The sequence below is a fragment of the Pan troglodytes genome, chromosome 23, assembly GCF_028858775.2.
Source record: "Pan troglodytes isolate AG18354 chromosome 23, NHGRI_mPanTro3-v2.0_pri, whole genome shotgun sequence".
Taxonomy (NCBI): Eukaryota; Metazoa; Chordata; class Mammalia; order Primates; family Hominidae; genus Pan; species Pan troglodytes.
The window spans coordinates 30,374,510-30,391,468 of record NC_086016.1 but is presented as its reverse complement, the minus strand read 5'-3'; the positions used below and the strand labels follow the sequence as shown (position 1 = coordinate 30,391,468).

At 39.1% G+C, this 16,959-nt stretch overlaps 1 protein-coding gene and 1 non-coding gene across 7 annotated transcripts in view; both read left to right on the top strand.

The window, feature by feature from the left end:
- The window catches only part of TTC28 (tetratricopeptide repeat domain 28), a 700,618-nt gene that overhangs the window by 442,763 nt on the left and 240,896 nt on the right, over nt 1-16,959 (top strand). The gene's annotated exons all lie outside the window — the stretch shown is intronic.
- Nucleotides 764-831, top strand: LOC112206806 (small nucleolar RNA SNORD42). The gene has a single exon (XR_002941276.1). It is a non-coding gene; the product is annotated as a small nucleolar RNA SNORD42 (small nucleolar RNA).

Genomic DNA, 16,959 nt, shown 5'->3' with positions numbered 1-16,959 from the left:
TGAAGAATACTTGGAATACATATGTCTAACTGGGGAATCAACCTCTGGGTTATTTTTTATCATTTTATTTTATTTTTCATTATTTCACTAGTTGTATAATGGACAGATATTCACATATTAAACAATATGGCAACATTCTAGAAGAGTGTATAAATAATGCATTAATAAAAATGTGTACATTTTGTGAGGTATAGAGATATCTCCCTGTAATGAAGGGAAATGAAAATAATTAAAATATGAGCAAAATTACGTGAAGATATATGGTCAAATTTAAAAGCGGTAAATTATGAGATTATCCAGAATTCTAATATAACTCAACTGGGAGAACTTTAGACTACTCTTTCTACCAGTATACTTGATTTTTTAAAAAATTATCACTGAAAAAAATCCAGAATTTTAATGCTCAAATAATATTGAAGAATGAATAATTATAAAGCAACAAGGGAAAAGCAATTGAAAATTAAAAGGGAATTTTTTTTTTTTTGAGACAGAGTTTCACTCTTGTTGCCTAGGTTGGAGTGCAATGGTGTGATCTCAGCTCACTGCAACCTCTGCCTCCCGGGTTCAAGCGATTCTCCTGCCTCAGCCTCCCGAGTAGCTGGGATTACAGGTGCCCGTCACCACGCCCAGCTAATTTTTTGTATTTTTAGTAGAGACGGGGTTTCACTATGTTGGCCGGGCTGGTCTTGAACTCCTGACCTCAGGCAATCCACCCACCTTAGCCTCCCAAAGTGCCGGGATTACAGGCGTGAACCAGCGTGCCCAGCCCTAAAATGGACAAAATTTAAAATTACTTAGACAATGTGATGTCATCAAAGGAACCCTAAGTAAGAGAAAGAAAAACTATTCATAAACCTGCAAGAGACACTAATTATTTTATTTATTCATCCATCCATCTGTTCTGTCTTGAGCCATGTACAGGATTCTAGCTGGTGTACCACTCAACTGATTATTTAATTACATTGAGTTGTGGTTTTTTTCATTTATAGTTGGGTTCTGTTGGTTTTAAACAGACATTTGCAAAACAAATGTTAAGAGAAAGGGAGCATATTATGAGGATACATGTACCCCGGAATGGAAGCTCCAGCAAGGACTAGCAGCTTTCTGTATGTGATGGACCACCTAGGGTCTCTCTGTCAAGATTGCTGCTGCTTGCTGAGGATTATTCCCTTAGGCCTTGATATGAGCTCCTATGCCTGAAAGGCTGCCCCATGAGGCCTCTTTTTTTTGCATTCTTTTGGCTTTAGATTCACTCTTAACAGCCACATTCTTTTAATATTTATTAAATTCCTGAAAGTAGATTAATCTGATTGGTTGGAGCTCTTTTCTTCATTACAGGTCACAAAATACATTATTGATCATTCAATTGATTGGCTTTCAGTCAGATGCCCACACCTGACTCAAACAGCTGTGCTGGAGTGGTTGAAATCCTGTGGTACTTCATGAGCAGCTATGGCTCTCAGCAGGGGTGGGATGAAGAAGTGGTTTTCCTTAAAAAAGACTGTGGGCTGGCATTTCCCCATCACTGTCTGATAAAAGAAAGCTAATACCTGACTTCTATGGTTGTAGGGTAATCCTTCTAAAAATTATCCATAATTCCCAACTCTCTGCTGGATACTTTCTCAATTATGAACTACTGTGGCCCCTAGGTGTGTAAGTCTAGATTAAGTATTTAAGGCTTGTATCAAATCAGAAAGAAAATGTCCCTTAAATCTTCACACCATTGATTATTTGTTTCATATTAATAAACCATTGTCAGTTGTTTTCTTGCTGTTATCAAAGCTGGAATAAGTGTATGTTTAGATGGACAAATGACCTGATGTTTGACTTTGATTCTTTGGAACAACAACTGTCTTCCTTCCAGACATTTATTTTCATGGGCTTTCCTAATGGCCATGCCTGGTCTATCACAGCTGAGTTCCTGACAACTCTTGCATAGCTTCTCCTCACCAGCCATGTGTAAACTGCTAACATTCCACAACCCACATAGGACTTGTAAACCAAATAGAACAAAGAGCAGTTCCCTGCTGTGATCTACAGACATGAGCCACTCTTGTATTAGGTTTATCTTGTGACTGTAGGAGGAATTAGAAGAGTTATAGATGCAAATTATATATTTTGACCTCTTCAGGGATTTGGACTTAAAATTTAAAAATAGGACTCCAGGCTCAATCCCCTGCCTTGTGTTTAAAAACAAAAACAAAACAAAACAAAAAACAAACAAACCTTAGTCTCAGATGTTCTGATTTTCTCTTTGTGTTTCTGTGTATTAAAGAACTTATCCGTGTATTCAGTCCATGTATTAAAGCATTTATCCCATGTGTTAAAGCATTTGTTTACATATCTATCTCCTGCTGTAGACTGTTGGTTCTTCAAGTGCAGAGACTATGTTTAATTTATCTATGTATTCCCACCTTCCAGCTTCTCTTTCTAGCACAGTACCTATACGTGCTAGATATGTAGTCAGTAGTTGTGGCATGAACAGATTGTTGAAAGAAAAGAAAAGATTGTTGAAAGATACTAACTTTAGAACATACCTAAATAAGTACTTGGGGATAACTTGGGCATCACCCAAGTTATATACTGGCATTTATTATAATTCATACCCATAAAACGCTCAATACATTTTTCATCAGTACAGGCTTCCCACATAGGTGCACACATCTCTCTTAAACATTTTGCCAAAACCTCACACACAGAATTGAGTAATGAGGTTAGACTTCCTATTAGGTCATTTCTCTTGGCTGAGGAGGATTAAAATCCTGGAATTGGAATGAATGAGAACTAATAGTTTACAATTATAGAAAATTTTTCTGCCCATACAGAAAAAATTTTGGTTCAACTCACACTTGACTTAATGTTCAGACCCTTCCCAGCTGCTACTATAGGATATACGTCTAAGGGAAAATATCCTATTTCTCTCGAACCTCCCCCAGTCTCTCTCTGTATTCTAAAACATCTGTGTAATTCAGGGAAGGCACCTGGATGAATCTGGCATGGCATGTAAAGGAAATGTGGAGGAACCTCTTTTGAAGAATCTCCTCTGATGTCCAGGAGAATAAAAGGGTTGTTTTCTTTTCTGGGCAATGAGAAGACAAAGACCCTTCCCCTCTATGTGAAGACTCAGTCTTATGTTGTAGTCACCTGTGAATGGATTGTAACAAGTCTCATCTGGATCTCTTGAATTTTAATAATCTGCAGAAAGCTTCAGCAGGATCAATAAGCTTTTTACAGCCAACAGATCTCTCTGTGGAATACTGCTCATCCTTGAGAAATTCTGCCTTGGTTTGGCTGGGAGGGGCCTTTCTGTGGCCAGTGATATTTGCTTGCATTCTTTGCTGTATCTCTCGTATAACATACTTCCACTTGGGCTGATGTGACAATTACAAGTAGAAAAGGAGACTGAATTTTTCTCTGTCAGATTTTGTTACCTTTCACTGTGGAAGTGATGCCGGTCAGAATCTGCTCTTGCAGGATGCAGACTACTGCCACAATGGCTTTTTCCATTCTTTCATTTCCAACTGGTATCTGTCAGCTGGGGACCAAACTGGATAGCAGGTTCCCACTATTCAAATATTCTGCTTGGAGACCAGACACATTGCATGTGTGCATTCTATTTATTACCACTTCATGAAGCAGTCATTAGAAATGGAATTTTGCCCTTTTTAGATTTTTTTTTTAATTTAAGCATCTCAAAATATTTTAAAGAACTGTAATTCTCAAAATCCTTTCATAGAGAAAGGAACACATCATTATTTCTGTCTGGTAGCAGGGGACATTTCTGGGCAGTTATGCTGTGTCTAACCCACAGAGCTCAGAATGAGGCTTGAGTTACTACTCTGAATGCTGGATGACTGTTCTTAACTCCTGATTCGTATGCGTGTAGAATTGAAAGGGGTGGTGGGGAATAAGCTTTTAAGACTAGCAGCTCTTAGGAAGCTGCTTGTTGTCTCCATATTACTAGTCTATAACATTGTTTTGAGGACCTCCCTTGACTTTATATAGCCTCAAATATATTGTTAAAATAGAAGGATAACAAAATAGTGAAATTAATTGAATCTGGAGTACTTGAACAAGCTCGTTGCTTCCATATTTTATTTATCTACACTAGAATAGGTCTATAAGGTTGAACTGAATAGTTTTGGAGTCAGCTTTTTGCTGGCAACGGTTGATAGCAGTTCATTATGATAGCTGTTGAAAGTTAAGGATGTTCTTGATCCACTTGGTCCCCCTTTATTTTAGCTGGCTTCACTTAATTTTTTTGGTTTGTATTATTAAAGCCAAATGGAGAACTTATTTATTCTGTGTGTGATTTTTAAAGACAGTAGATATTCTACCCAGAACTACAAAATTAGCTTACTTTTTCCCTTGAAATTGACTTTATTTTCCTATTGGAGAGGGTGTAGTTTTTTTGTTTGTTTTTTGAGATGGAGTCTTGCTCTGTCGCCCAGGCTGGAGTGCAGTGGCACGGTCTCAGCTCACTGCAACCTCCACCTCCCAGGTTCGAGCGATTCTCCTGCCTCAGCCTCCTGAGTAGTTGGGACTACAGGCGTGTGCCACCACGCCCGGCTAATTTTCTGTATTTTTAGTAGAGATGGGGTTTCACTGTGTTGGCCAGGATGGTCTCGATCTCCTGACCTTGTGATCTGCCTGCCTGAGGCTCCCAAAATGGTGGGATTACAGGCGTGAGCCACCATGCCTCGCCGGGGTGTAGTTTTTTAAACAATCTAGAAAATATTTATATTCCATTTATTGATTTAAAGAAAAAATTTTTAAAGTTCCTACCAATAAAAGGATCTTCAGTGTCTTAGAGTGACCTTCCTCAGATCTTGAGTGAAGTCTAAACTGTGTGTGTGTTTTTTGTTTTTGTTTTTGTTTTTGATGGAGTCCTGTTCTGTTGCCCAGGCTGGAGTGCAGTGGCGCAATCTCGGCTCACTGCAACCTCTGCCCCCCGGGTTCTAGCGATTCTCCTGCCTCAGCCTCCTGGGTAGCTGGGATTACAGGTGCACACCACCACACCCAGCTAATTTTTGTATTTTTAGTAGAGACGGGTTTTCGCCATGTTGGCCAGGCTGGTCTTGAACTCCTGACCTCAGGTAATCCCCCTGCCTCGGTCTTCCAAAGTGCTGGGATTACAGGCGTGAGCTACCGCACCTGGCCAAACGTGTATTTTTAAAATTTATTTTTATTGTGGTAAAACATACATAACAAAATTTACTATTTTAACCATTTTAGCTACATAGTTCAGTGCCATTAAATATTTTAACATTGTTTTGCAACTACTACCACCATCCATCTCCAGAACAATTTCATTTTCCCAACTTGAATTTTGTGCCTATTAAACAGTCAACTCCTCATTCTCCTTTCCTCCTCAGCCTGTAGCAACCATCATTCTCCTTTCTGTCTCTGTGAATTTGTTTACTCTAGGTATCTCGTATTAGTGGAATCACACAGTATGCATCCTTTTGTGTCTGCCTTATTTCACTTTTAATGTCTTCAAGGTTTATTCATGTAGCATGCATCAGAATTTCCTTCTTTTTGAAGTCTGAATAATATTTTATTGTATGTATATACCACATTTTGTTTATCCATTAATCTATAATGGACATTTGGGTTGCTTTCACCTTTGGGCTATTGTGAATAATGCTGCTATAAACATGGACGTGCAAATATCTATTTGAGGTCCTGCTTTCAATTCTTTTGGGTATATACCCAGGAGTAGAATTGCTGAATCATACGGTAATTCTATAGGTAACTTTTTGAGGAACTGCCGTACTGTTTTTTACAATGGTTGTACCATTTTACATTCCCACTAGCAGTGCACAAGGGTTCCAATTTCTCTATATCCTTGCTAACACTTGTTTTCTTTTTTTTCAAATCTGTAATAACATCCTAATGAGTGTGAAGTGGTATCTCATTGTGGTTTTGATTTGCATTTTCCTAATGACTAGTGATATTAAATAGATACTTAATATGTGCTTATTAGCTATTTATGTATCCTGTTTGGAGAAATGTCTTCAAGTTCCAAGTCCATTTTTGAATTGGGTTGTAGGAGTTCTTTACATATTCTGGGTATAAATCCCTTTTTAGGTATATTTGCAAATATTTTGTTCCATTTTATGTGTTGTCTTTTTACTTCTTTGGTAGTGACCTTCGATACACAAAAGTTATTAATTTTGATAAAGTTCAGCTGATTGATTTTTAAGGTGTGTCACTCATGCTGTTGGTGTCATATTTAAGAAAGCACTGCAGAATCCAATGTCACGAAGCTTTTCCTCAATGTTTTATTCTAAGAGTTTTATAGTTTTAGCTCTTGAGTTTAGGTCTTTCATCCATTTTGAGTTGATTTTTATATATGGTGTAAGGTAAAGATTCACTTCATTCTTTGAGAGGCCAGGGTCAGAGGATCACTTGAGGCCAAGAGTTTGAGATCAGCCTGGGCAATATAGTGAGACCCCATCTCTAAAAAAATAAAAATAAAATAAAAATTAGCCGAGCATGGAGGTGTGCATCTGTAGTCCCAGCTACTTGAGAACCTCAGGTGGGAAGATCATTTGAGCCAGGAGTTTGAGGTTACAGTGAGCTATGATTGCTCTACTGCACTCCAGCCTGGGTGGACAAAGTGAGACCCTGTCACAAAACAAAACAAAAAATAAACAGATGACCTGAATAGTCCTATAGAATGGATAAACTGGACTTCATCAAAATAATAACTTCTGCTCTTTGAAAGATATAATTGAGAAATAAAAGTAAACAAATACCACAGTTTAAAACCTGACAAAAGAGTTGAGCAGATACTTGGTCAAATAATGGCACTGAGTGACAAAAACAACATTAAAAAATGCTCAACATCAGCCGGGTGCAGTGGTCACGTCTGTAATCCCAACACTTTGGGAGGCCAAGGCGGGTGGATCACTTGAGGTCAGGAGTTAAAAACCAGCCTGGCCAACATGGTGAAACCCTGTCTCTACCAAAAAATACACAAATTAGCCAAGTGTGGTAGCGCCCACCTGTAGTCCCAGCTACTCGGAAGGCGGAGGTGGGAGAATCACGTGAACCTGGGAGGCAGAAGTTGCAGTGAGCTGAGATTGCACCACTGCACTCCAGCCTGGAAAGACAGGGTGAGACTCTGTCTCATAAAAAGAGAAGAGAAAAGAAGAGAAGAGAACAGAAAAAGCTCAACATCAATAGTATTTAGGGAAATGCAAATTTAAACTACAGTGAGCAAGCCTACATGCCCATTAGAATGGCTAAAATTAAAAACACTGACCACACTGAGTTTTGACAAGGATATGGAAGAACTAGAACTCCCATACACTGCTGCTGAGAATGCAAAGTTGTACCACCACTTTGGAAAACAGTTTGGCAGTTTCCTACAAAGTTAAACACATACCTACCATATGACCGAACCATTTCACTCCTACAAATTTACACTAGTGAAAAGAAAGCATACGTCTACACAAAGATTTGTACATGAACATTCATAGCAGCTTTATCTATAATAGCCAAAAACTGGAAACAATCCAAATATCCACTAGCAGGTGAATGGATAAACAAAGTGTGGTAGTATATCCAAACAACAGAATACTTCTCACTAATAAAAAGGAACAAACTACTGATACATGTAACAACATGGTTGAATCTCAAAATAATTATGTTGAGTGAAAGAAGCCCAACAAAGACAGAGTATCTACAAAATGATTTCACTTATATGAAGCTCTACAAAATGCAAACTAATCTTTAGGCACAGAAAGCAAATCAGTGGTTGCCTGGTAATAGGGGTAAGGAGGTAGGACAAAAAGTAGGGAATGCAAAGGGGCATGAGAAAAATTTTGGTTGGTGGATGGGATATGTTCACTATGTTGCCTGTCGTGGTGATTTTACAAGTGTACACATATGTCAGAGCTTACAAGTTGTACACTTCAATATATGTTATTTATTTTTTGTCAATTACCTCAGTAAATAAATTGCATGCTATTTTCAATTATCTGTGCAATTCTACCCTTCTTTAGGTCATTATTATTTCTTTTTGTAATTGTGTTGCTGTTTGTCCGTGGCAGAAAAGTTGATCTCAATTTGAAGAGTTGGAGACATTTCCTTTGGTGGAAGCAGGAATGGGTAACTTGGGAAAATGGAATGAAAATTTGAAGCACCATTGTTTTTCTTTTCTTCTTCTTTCTTCTTCTTCTTCTTCTTCTTCTTCCTCTTTTTTTTTTTTTTAACAGAATCTCTCACTCTGTTGCCCAGGCTGGAGTACAGTGGCATGATCTCGGCTCACTGCAACCTCCGCCTTTCGGGTTCAAGCAATTCTTCTGCCTCAGCCTCCCGAGTAGCTGGGACTACATGCATGCACCATCACGCCTGGCCAATTTTTGTATTTTTAGTAGAGATGGGGTTTCACTATGTTGGCCAGGCTGGTCTCAAACTCCTGACCTCGGCCTCCCAAAGTGCTGGGATTACAGGTGAGCCACTGCGCCCAGCCAGCACCATTGTTTTTCTGTGAGATGTGGCAGTAGTCTGTAAGGTTTATTATTTGATTGTTAATGGATAGCCTGTTTAAGGAGCATGGGATCTGGAGGCATAAAAAATTGTGCTTTGCCATTTACCGGTTCTTACTAACATTGGGAAAGCTGCCGAATTTCTAAGTGATAGTTATGTATCTCAGGGTTGAGGACAATCATTATGAACATATTCTGGTCAAGAATCAGTTGTTTTAAGTGAATAAACCTTCTTAAACTAGTTTAAGCAAAAAAGGGAATGTAGTCACACTATATAGAGGTTTCTAATGAATGCTGGGGCAAGAAGTTCAGCTGGGGCCTCAGGAGGAACTGTAGAATGAAGGGGAGATCACTTTCTTATATTTGCTTCTCATCAGTCATCTCCCTGCCCCCATGACCCCCTCCACCAGCCCATTTAGCTCAGAAACTTCTGTTTCTCTGTGCACATGGACCAAATACATATCCATTCTGGACCTAGCCCTATATCAGTTTCTAACTCCCAGAATTGATTGCCAGCTCCTAGTTTTTAGCAGAAACTTTCTAGAGTTCCTGAGACATGATAAATTCTTGAGAGGTTATTTGACTGGCTTACTTGGGTTCTGGGGTCCATCAAGGTATTAAGAGCCACGAAGGGAAGGGTGGTCATATAACCTACTCACTAGGGGTTTGAGAACAGAGCGGCCCTTGAGAAGGGCTGTATAAGACAGGCACATTGCATACTACATGTGCTATGGAACCTTGGTATTCTGTGGACCAGCAACATCAGCATCACCTGGGAGTTGGTGAGGGATGCAGAATCTCAGATCCTGCCCCAGACCTACTGCATTTTAACATGACACATGCACCTTAAAGCTCAAGAAGCACTGCTATAGAGAAGGGTTTCTCCACCTCAGCACTGCTGACATGTGGTCCTGGGTCCTCCGTTATTGTGGGGGTCTGTTCTGTGCATCATAGGATGATTAGCGGCATCACTGACCTCTGCCCACTAGTTGCCAGTAGCAACTCTCCTACCACAAGTCGTGACAACTAAACATGTCTCCAGACATTCCCAGATGTCCCTGGAGGGAGGAAATTGCCCTAGCTGAGAATCATTGCTATAGAGGATGAAAAGAAATAACATATAAAGTGTTTTATAAACTGTTAATCTGTACAAATATTAGTCAGTCTCGTGGGATTTGCCCTCCAAAATCCGAAGCCCGTGTAGAAGGGTAGGTTTAATATCAGGCTTTTGTGAGTTTTTATTTCTTTATAATGTCAGGTTTTATAACTTTCTTGTGAACTTTACTATATTAATTTAGAAAGCCATTTCTTTTCATTTTCCATTTTTGAGATATAGTGGAAAAATGTTTATTCATGTAGGTACCATGTACACATTAAATCTTGAACCCAGCCACTTGTGTAATTGTGCTTGTTTTCTGTAAAATACCTTCTGTTACTGAACAGTGAGACCTTTTCAGAGAAATCTCTTTGGGAAGTTCAGGCTATAATCATTCAGGATGTTCCACTGCTGTGGCCAACTGTGGGGATGCAAAAACAGATCAAATCCAGTTCAGATAATTAAGTTCTAAAACACAGATGTTCGAAGCTCATCAAAATAGATTATAAAAGCTGAAATCATTATAGTAGCTTCCTGTAAACGTTTAACAATGAATAGTAGAAGTAAATATTTTCTCAATTTCAATTTCTTCTTTTGAAGAAGAAACCAAGGTATCCTTTCCAGAGGGACTTTGCTGGCTTCACCCAATGTGGAGTAAAAGTTTCTTTTTCACATCCTTTGCTTCTTATGCTACTGTATAAATTCTTCTCTGAAAGGAAGGAGCCTATTGCAGTAAGCACATTGGTATGTTCTCAGTGAGTATTTGTGGGATGGAAAGAAGGAAGGACCAAAGAGCAAGCAGACAAGCCAGGATGCTGCACGACATGCTGGCTCTGGCCGCCCCTCTCCATGGAACACAACTGTTGTGTTCAGTGTCATGCTGAGAGCGTCTGGACAGAAGGGCCTTTCAGTTCCTGGATATTTTCTCTCCAAAAGTCTGACTCTAAGGACATATTAAGCAAATTAATTCCCTCTTTGTCAGCATACCTAATGCTTGTCCCTCATTATGAATGGAGTTCCTTCATTGTTTTAGGCCAAAGAGCCATTTTAAAACATGGATCTGTGCATATTTTAAACTAAAATGAAAAGATGTGTGCATAATTTGTTCCCATTTCTAGGGTTTAATATCCATATTAAAAGGCTGAAAAGGGCTTGTACAGATCGGCTCAGGCCTTGTTTCTAGCCACTCCTTGTTGGGGTCACCTTGAGTATGAACAATTGGATTTGAAAGATTCATTTCAACTTAAAATCTTTCACCATAGAAGAGAATTGACTGATACTGTTGTGCACGTCTGAGGATGATGAATAGCCCTTTTCTCCCTCGCCCAATAGGAGGTGGATAGCTCCTGAACATTTCTTAATGCAGAACTCAATAGCCAGCCTCAGAAGTAGTAATTGCTGGATCTGTGATCCAACTTTTTGTGTGTACATTAGGTTTACTCATTAAAGTCTCACATGCAAGGGCAGAAGGAAGCCATTCTCACTGCAGAATGGATTTTAAAGAGGAAATACTTTTACTGTAGCTTTAGACATTAAGGTACCAAGTGCCAAGACATGTTTTTCTTGTCAGCAAAAGGATAGGGACTTAAAATCACCTTCGGGTCGTGTAGGTTTTCTGGGTTACCCACAGTGGCAGCCATGAACTAAACTTGGGATTTTCCCTCTTTTGAAAACATGTGGGTGTTGTGTTCTGCTTTACCTCTCACATCTGGTGATCAGAGCTCTAGGTCAACAGGGGAAATGTCTGACTGTACATGCAGATTTGCAGTTTGTCCATAAAAGATTTAGTGCTGTTTTTTCAGCCCTCTGTGTCAGGCTTCAGCTGCATCAGTGCTCATTAAAGAGCAGCAGCTAGGTGAACCCAGGCATATACACAGAGCTCCCATCAATATTGCAAGAAGTGGGTGTATAGCAGGCGGAAATGGAGGTGAGAGTTGGGGAGCTAAATTAGGCTCCTAAGGCAAGATCAGTAAAGCGTTATTTAACTACTTCCTGCATTTGTTTCAATAATTTTTATTGAGTAACCACTAAATGCCAGCCACTATTCCAGGTTCAAAGGATACAAAGTTGAATGGATAGATATGGTCCTTTCCTTCTCATATTCATAGTCTGTTAGGTTGAAGACACACAGAATAAACAATCATAACTTGATGATAAGTGCCACAGTAGAGGTCTGGACAGTGGACCCATTTCACAGAAAAAGTAACATGTGGACTAGGTCCTTAGAAGTTAAGTAGAATTCTCTAGTTAGAGGCAGAAGAGATAGGGCACTTCAGGGAAAGTAAACAGAGGTTGTCTCAGAAGCATGCAAGTCCGTGCCATGTTTAGGACACAGCAGGGTGTTCCAGTGGTTTCAGTCTAAGGAGTGTCAAGCATGCAGGGGGACAAGACTAGATGGGCAGACTGAGGCTGTGTTATCATGGGGTTCATACCATACTGTGGATTTAGAATCTACCCAGTGTCCTAAGCAATGAGAAACTATCAAAGCCAGTTCTTGTCTTCTCTTGCTTAGCTCCCAACACCAATACCTTAAAGTTCAGCTTCACCTAGTCAATCCCTGACCAGGTGAGTCTCTGGAGCAAAGGTAACCCTGGGTTATTAGCTATTGGAATTTAGAATTAGTCTTGCTACCCTAAACTGTGGTATGTCCAGACACTCATAAGCTCCCTGAGCTCAGTAACTGGACCCTCACTCTATCCTTGTTCTCCTGGTTTTTGTGACTGGGCTTTTGCTTGCTTTTCTGATTAGCCTTCCAATTCCTAGTACTGGAGCTAGTCCAGACACTGAGTCTGTCTCTTATCAGTCCTCTTCCTCCTCCTAGGGCCTGTATTCTTCTTTCCATATTCCAGCTGCATGCTGGGATCCTGCTCCAACTAACAACTTTCCTGGAGCCACACCATCGTCACCTGCTCGTTGTGAGTCCCTGTTAATTCTTAAAGTTGTATACAACCTACCAAATCAGACTTCTTTATCTGTATTGTCTCACCTTTATCCACATTTGTTGCATCCCTATGGATATAGATTTAGATGATACTAGGCCTGTATTCCTTCTCTCCATACTGTCAAGCTCATTCATTCTCCTCACCCTATTCTTGGCTTGTTTCAAATTTTTCCTATTCTCTACTAGTCACACTACATGCTCCAGCATGTCTGTGGCAAACATACTCTTAACGTGGGCCCCATGATTCCTGCCTTTCTTCATGCCCTTGTGTGATCCGTTTCCCTTGAGTATGGATGGATCCTGTGACTTGCTTCTAACCAATAGAACATGGCAAAAGTGACAGAACGTACATTATTTTGTGTATATGATTATGTAACATTGTAGCCCTCATTTTGCTGGAGTCTCTCTCTCCCTTGCTGGCTATGAGGTAGCAAGTAGCTATATTGGGGAACCCCATGTGGCAAAGAACTTCAGGTGGCTTTGAGGAGCTGAGGGCAGTCTCCCCTGACAGCCAGCAAAAAACTGAAGCTCTGAGTTCTACAATTGCAAGGAACTGAATGCTGTCAACAACCGCACAAGCAGGGAAGCAGATCCTCCCCAAATTAAGCCCTCACATGAGAACCAGGTCTAGCTGACACCATGATTGCAGCCTTGCAGAGGACCCAGTGAAGCTATGCCTGGACTCCTTACTCACAGAACTGTGAGATAATAAATGGGTGTTATTTTAAGCTACTGAAACTGTGGAAATATTGTTACTCAGCAATAGATAACTAATACAATGTCTCAGTGGAGCAAAACAACATACAGCAATTAGAATATCTGTTCTGGCTAAATGCTTAGCATCTGGTAATTAGATGTGTAATTGTGCTTTATCAAACATTTTTTCTCTCTCCTACTAACATTCCTAAGGAAATGGGAAATTGCTATTTTCTACATGGAATTGGTTCATCACCTTAATTGTCTTATTCCTGAAACAGGTGTCCTAGATAAAGGACACCAGATGGGATCCAGCAGCTGGAGTAGGAAAACTCTGGAATCACAGAGACTCTGTTGAGTATAACCTTGTGTGTAATAGAGGACAAAGAAAAAATAAAAGAACTCTTAAAGATTTTCTTGAGAGTGTTCGAAAGGTGTCAGTGGTGTCTAAAGTATAGTGATAAATGGTTCAGGATGAATGTTTGTCATCCCTTTTGAAATTGAGACACTTCACAAAGGTTTACTGGCAGAAAATACAAACATTTTCTAACGCATTTTTCAAATCTCTCAGTTTCATTAACAGTATTAGGTTGATCTGTTATTTATGCATCATTCTCATATTTTCCCATTTTGTTCTTTTGATCGTCAGTCATTTAACCTCTCTTGATCTTTGGTTAGGTGTCAAAATGGGATAATGTCTTATTTTACGTAGGGGAGAGTTAAAAATAACATTTCGTGAACACCTACTGAGTACTTTGCTACTTGTTTTGCATCTCCTATGAGCTTCTCCACAGTAGGTCTATGAAATGGCTGTTTTTTTTTCTTTTTTTTTTTTTTTTAACAAAGTCTCCCTCTGTCACCCAGGCTAGAGTGCAATGGCGCCATCTTGGCTCACTGCAACCCCTGCCTCCAGGTTCAAGTGATTCTCGTGTCTCAGCCTCCCGAGTAGCTGGGATTACAGGTGCCTGCCACCATGCCTGGCTAATTTTTGTATTTTTAGTAGAGAGAGGATTTCATCATGTTGGTCAGGCTGGTCTCGAACTCCTGACCTCAGGCAGTCCACCTGCCTCGACCTCCCAAAGTGTTGGGATTACAGGCGTGAGCCACCACGCCCAGACGAAATGGGTATTTTTTTTTCTTTATTTTTGTTAAGTGAGCAAAGCAAGACCAAGAGACGTTAAGTAATGTGCCCAAGTACATAGCTAGTAAGTCTCAGAGTCAGAACTTAATCCCACTGACTTCAAAAATGTCTTTCCATGACATCAGTGGTTCTCAAAGTATGGTTCATGGATTCCTTGGGGTTCCCGAGATCCTTTCAGGGAATCCATGAGGTCACAACTATTTTCATAATAATACTAAGATATTATTTGTCTTTTTTTTTTTTTTTTTTACTGTGTTGGTGTTTGCACTGACGGTATAAAAGTAATGGTGGGAAAAACTGCTGGAGCCTTAACATGAATCTGGACAGTGGCACCAAGCTGCACTAGAAGTCATTGTATTTTTGACTGCCATAAACTTGAAGTTAAAAGGGCTGGAGTGGGGTGGGGTGGGAGAGCCAGTTTGACTTAAAAATGTCCTCAATGAAGCTATTATAAGCATTAATTTTAATAAATCTCAACCCTTGAGTAGATCTTTTTAGTATTTGCAGTGATTAAATGGGTAGTACATGTAAAGCACCTGTGTTGCATACCAACTAATCACTGTGGTTGTCTAAAAGAAAGGTGCTTGTGCACTTGAGTTGTGAACTGAGTGGGTATTTTTTATATAACTTTTTTTTTTATGTGAAAGAATGACTGAAGAAAACTGTGGTTTTTCCAGACTTAATATTTGGAGAAATTTTATCAAAACTGAATGAGTGAAAAAAACTGAATGAATGTGCCTGTCACTTCAAGGAAAACAGTATTTGCTGCCAATTCATGCTTTTAAGGGAAAGGTAGAGTTTGGGGAAACTTGTATTTACCACCGTGACTGTGAGAGCTTGACAACTTCCCAACACTTATTTTCTTGATGAAGTGGTGGTGAGTTTTTGATATTGTATAATGAAATTGTCAACATTTGGAAGATCTGTAGCCTTACTGAACAATATTTTCCAATAGCCAATGCATAATGTTATAAAATTATGAGTGGGCAAAAGAGCCACTGAAAGTGCAAGATAAACCAATGCATTTGAAAGTAACAGAGTACAGAAAGTTCATTGATATAGTCGTAAATTCCACACTGCAGCTAACCTTAAAAAAGCACGTGTCAAGTTTTGGTATAATGGTAAAGAATGATATTCACATCATCTATTTTCCAATTACATATCTATGTGAGGCTGTTTTTTAAAAATATATATTTCAACCAAAACAACATATTTCAACAGATTAAATGCAGAAGCAGATAAGAAAATCCAGTTGTCTTCTATTAAGCAAAAACATTAAGGATTTTAAAAAGTGTAAAGTGATGCCATTCCTTTCCTTATTTTGTTGTTTTAGAGGATATATGTTTCATAAAAATGTGTTATTTATATTAGCATGTAAAGGATTTATAATTCTAATGGGTTAACAAATATTCAAAAATTCTAATGTCTTATACATTAAACATTGTTCTGTTCTGCATAACCCACATAAACAAAAGTTTGTTGGAATTGTACTTATTAAGTATATAAATGATCCTGAGACCAAAAAGTGTTTTTAGAACTGATGCATTATACTGTGCTGCTTCTTGTTCTTACATGCCTATGCTGAAACTAAAATAAAATATTATAAGCAGACTAACTTGATAAGTCACTTTAAAGATGCATATCATTTCACTAATGACAATAAATGTGCTTTGCCTTTATCCTGTTAGCCTTGATTTTGCTGTTGGAAAATAAATTTCCTGATATTAGGAGATTATATACAGTTATCACTTTCCTGTATCGCCACAATTCCTTTATACTAAATGGAATCCATAAATTAGATGTGACTTGGCTGAACTGATGTAATAGGTATATGGCAAAACTCATTGGATATTCATGTCTGAATTTATTGTTAGGTCAGTTATAGATTTTTCTGGCAATCTAGATGTTTCTGGCACTCAGTTTTTTATTTTTATTTTTTGCATGTGCATAGTAGGTATATATATTGATAGGGTACATGAGCTCTTTTGATATGCAGTGTGTATCTTGTGTAGTCATTAACACTCAGCTATTAGGAGAGATGGCTTCTCTGACTTGGACCATTTAATACCACCTAATGAATATGCTGTAACTTGTTGCAGCAAATCTCTTGCCTATATCTGAGGGTATTTTTTATTTTCTCCACACTGAAGCTAAACGTTTCATCACATGAATGTTTATTATTGAAAATAAGACTGGGTGCGGTGGCTTATGCCTGTGATCCCAGCACTTTGGGAGGCTGAGGAAGGACGATCGCTTGAGCCCAGGAGAAAACTAGCCTGGGCAACACAGGAAGACCCTGTCTCTACAAAAAATAAAAAATTGCCAAGCATGGTGGCATGCGCCTGTGATCTGAGCTACTCGGAAGGCTGAGGTGGGAGGATCACTTGTGCCTGGGAGATTAATGCTGCAGTAAGATGTGATCACACCACTGTACTTCAGTCTGGGTGACAGAGTGAGACTGTGTCTCTAAAAAATTTTTTTTCAAACTAAAAAAATATTTATTGTCATCAACATCATTAGAGGACCTCAGGATCAGTAATGACTATGATATTGCTGCACCTTTGTAAATGTTGTCAATATCCTTTCC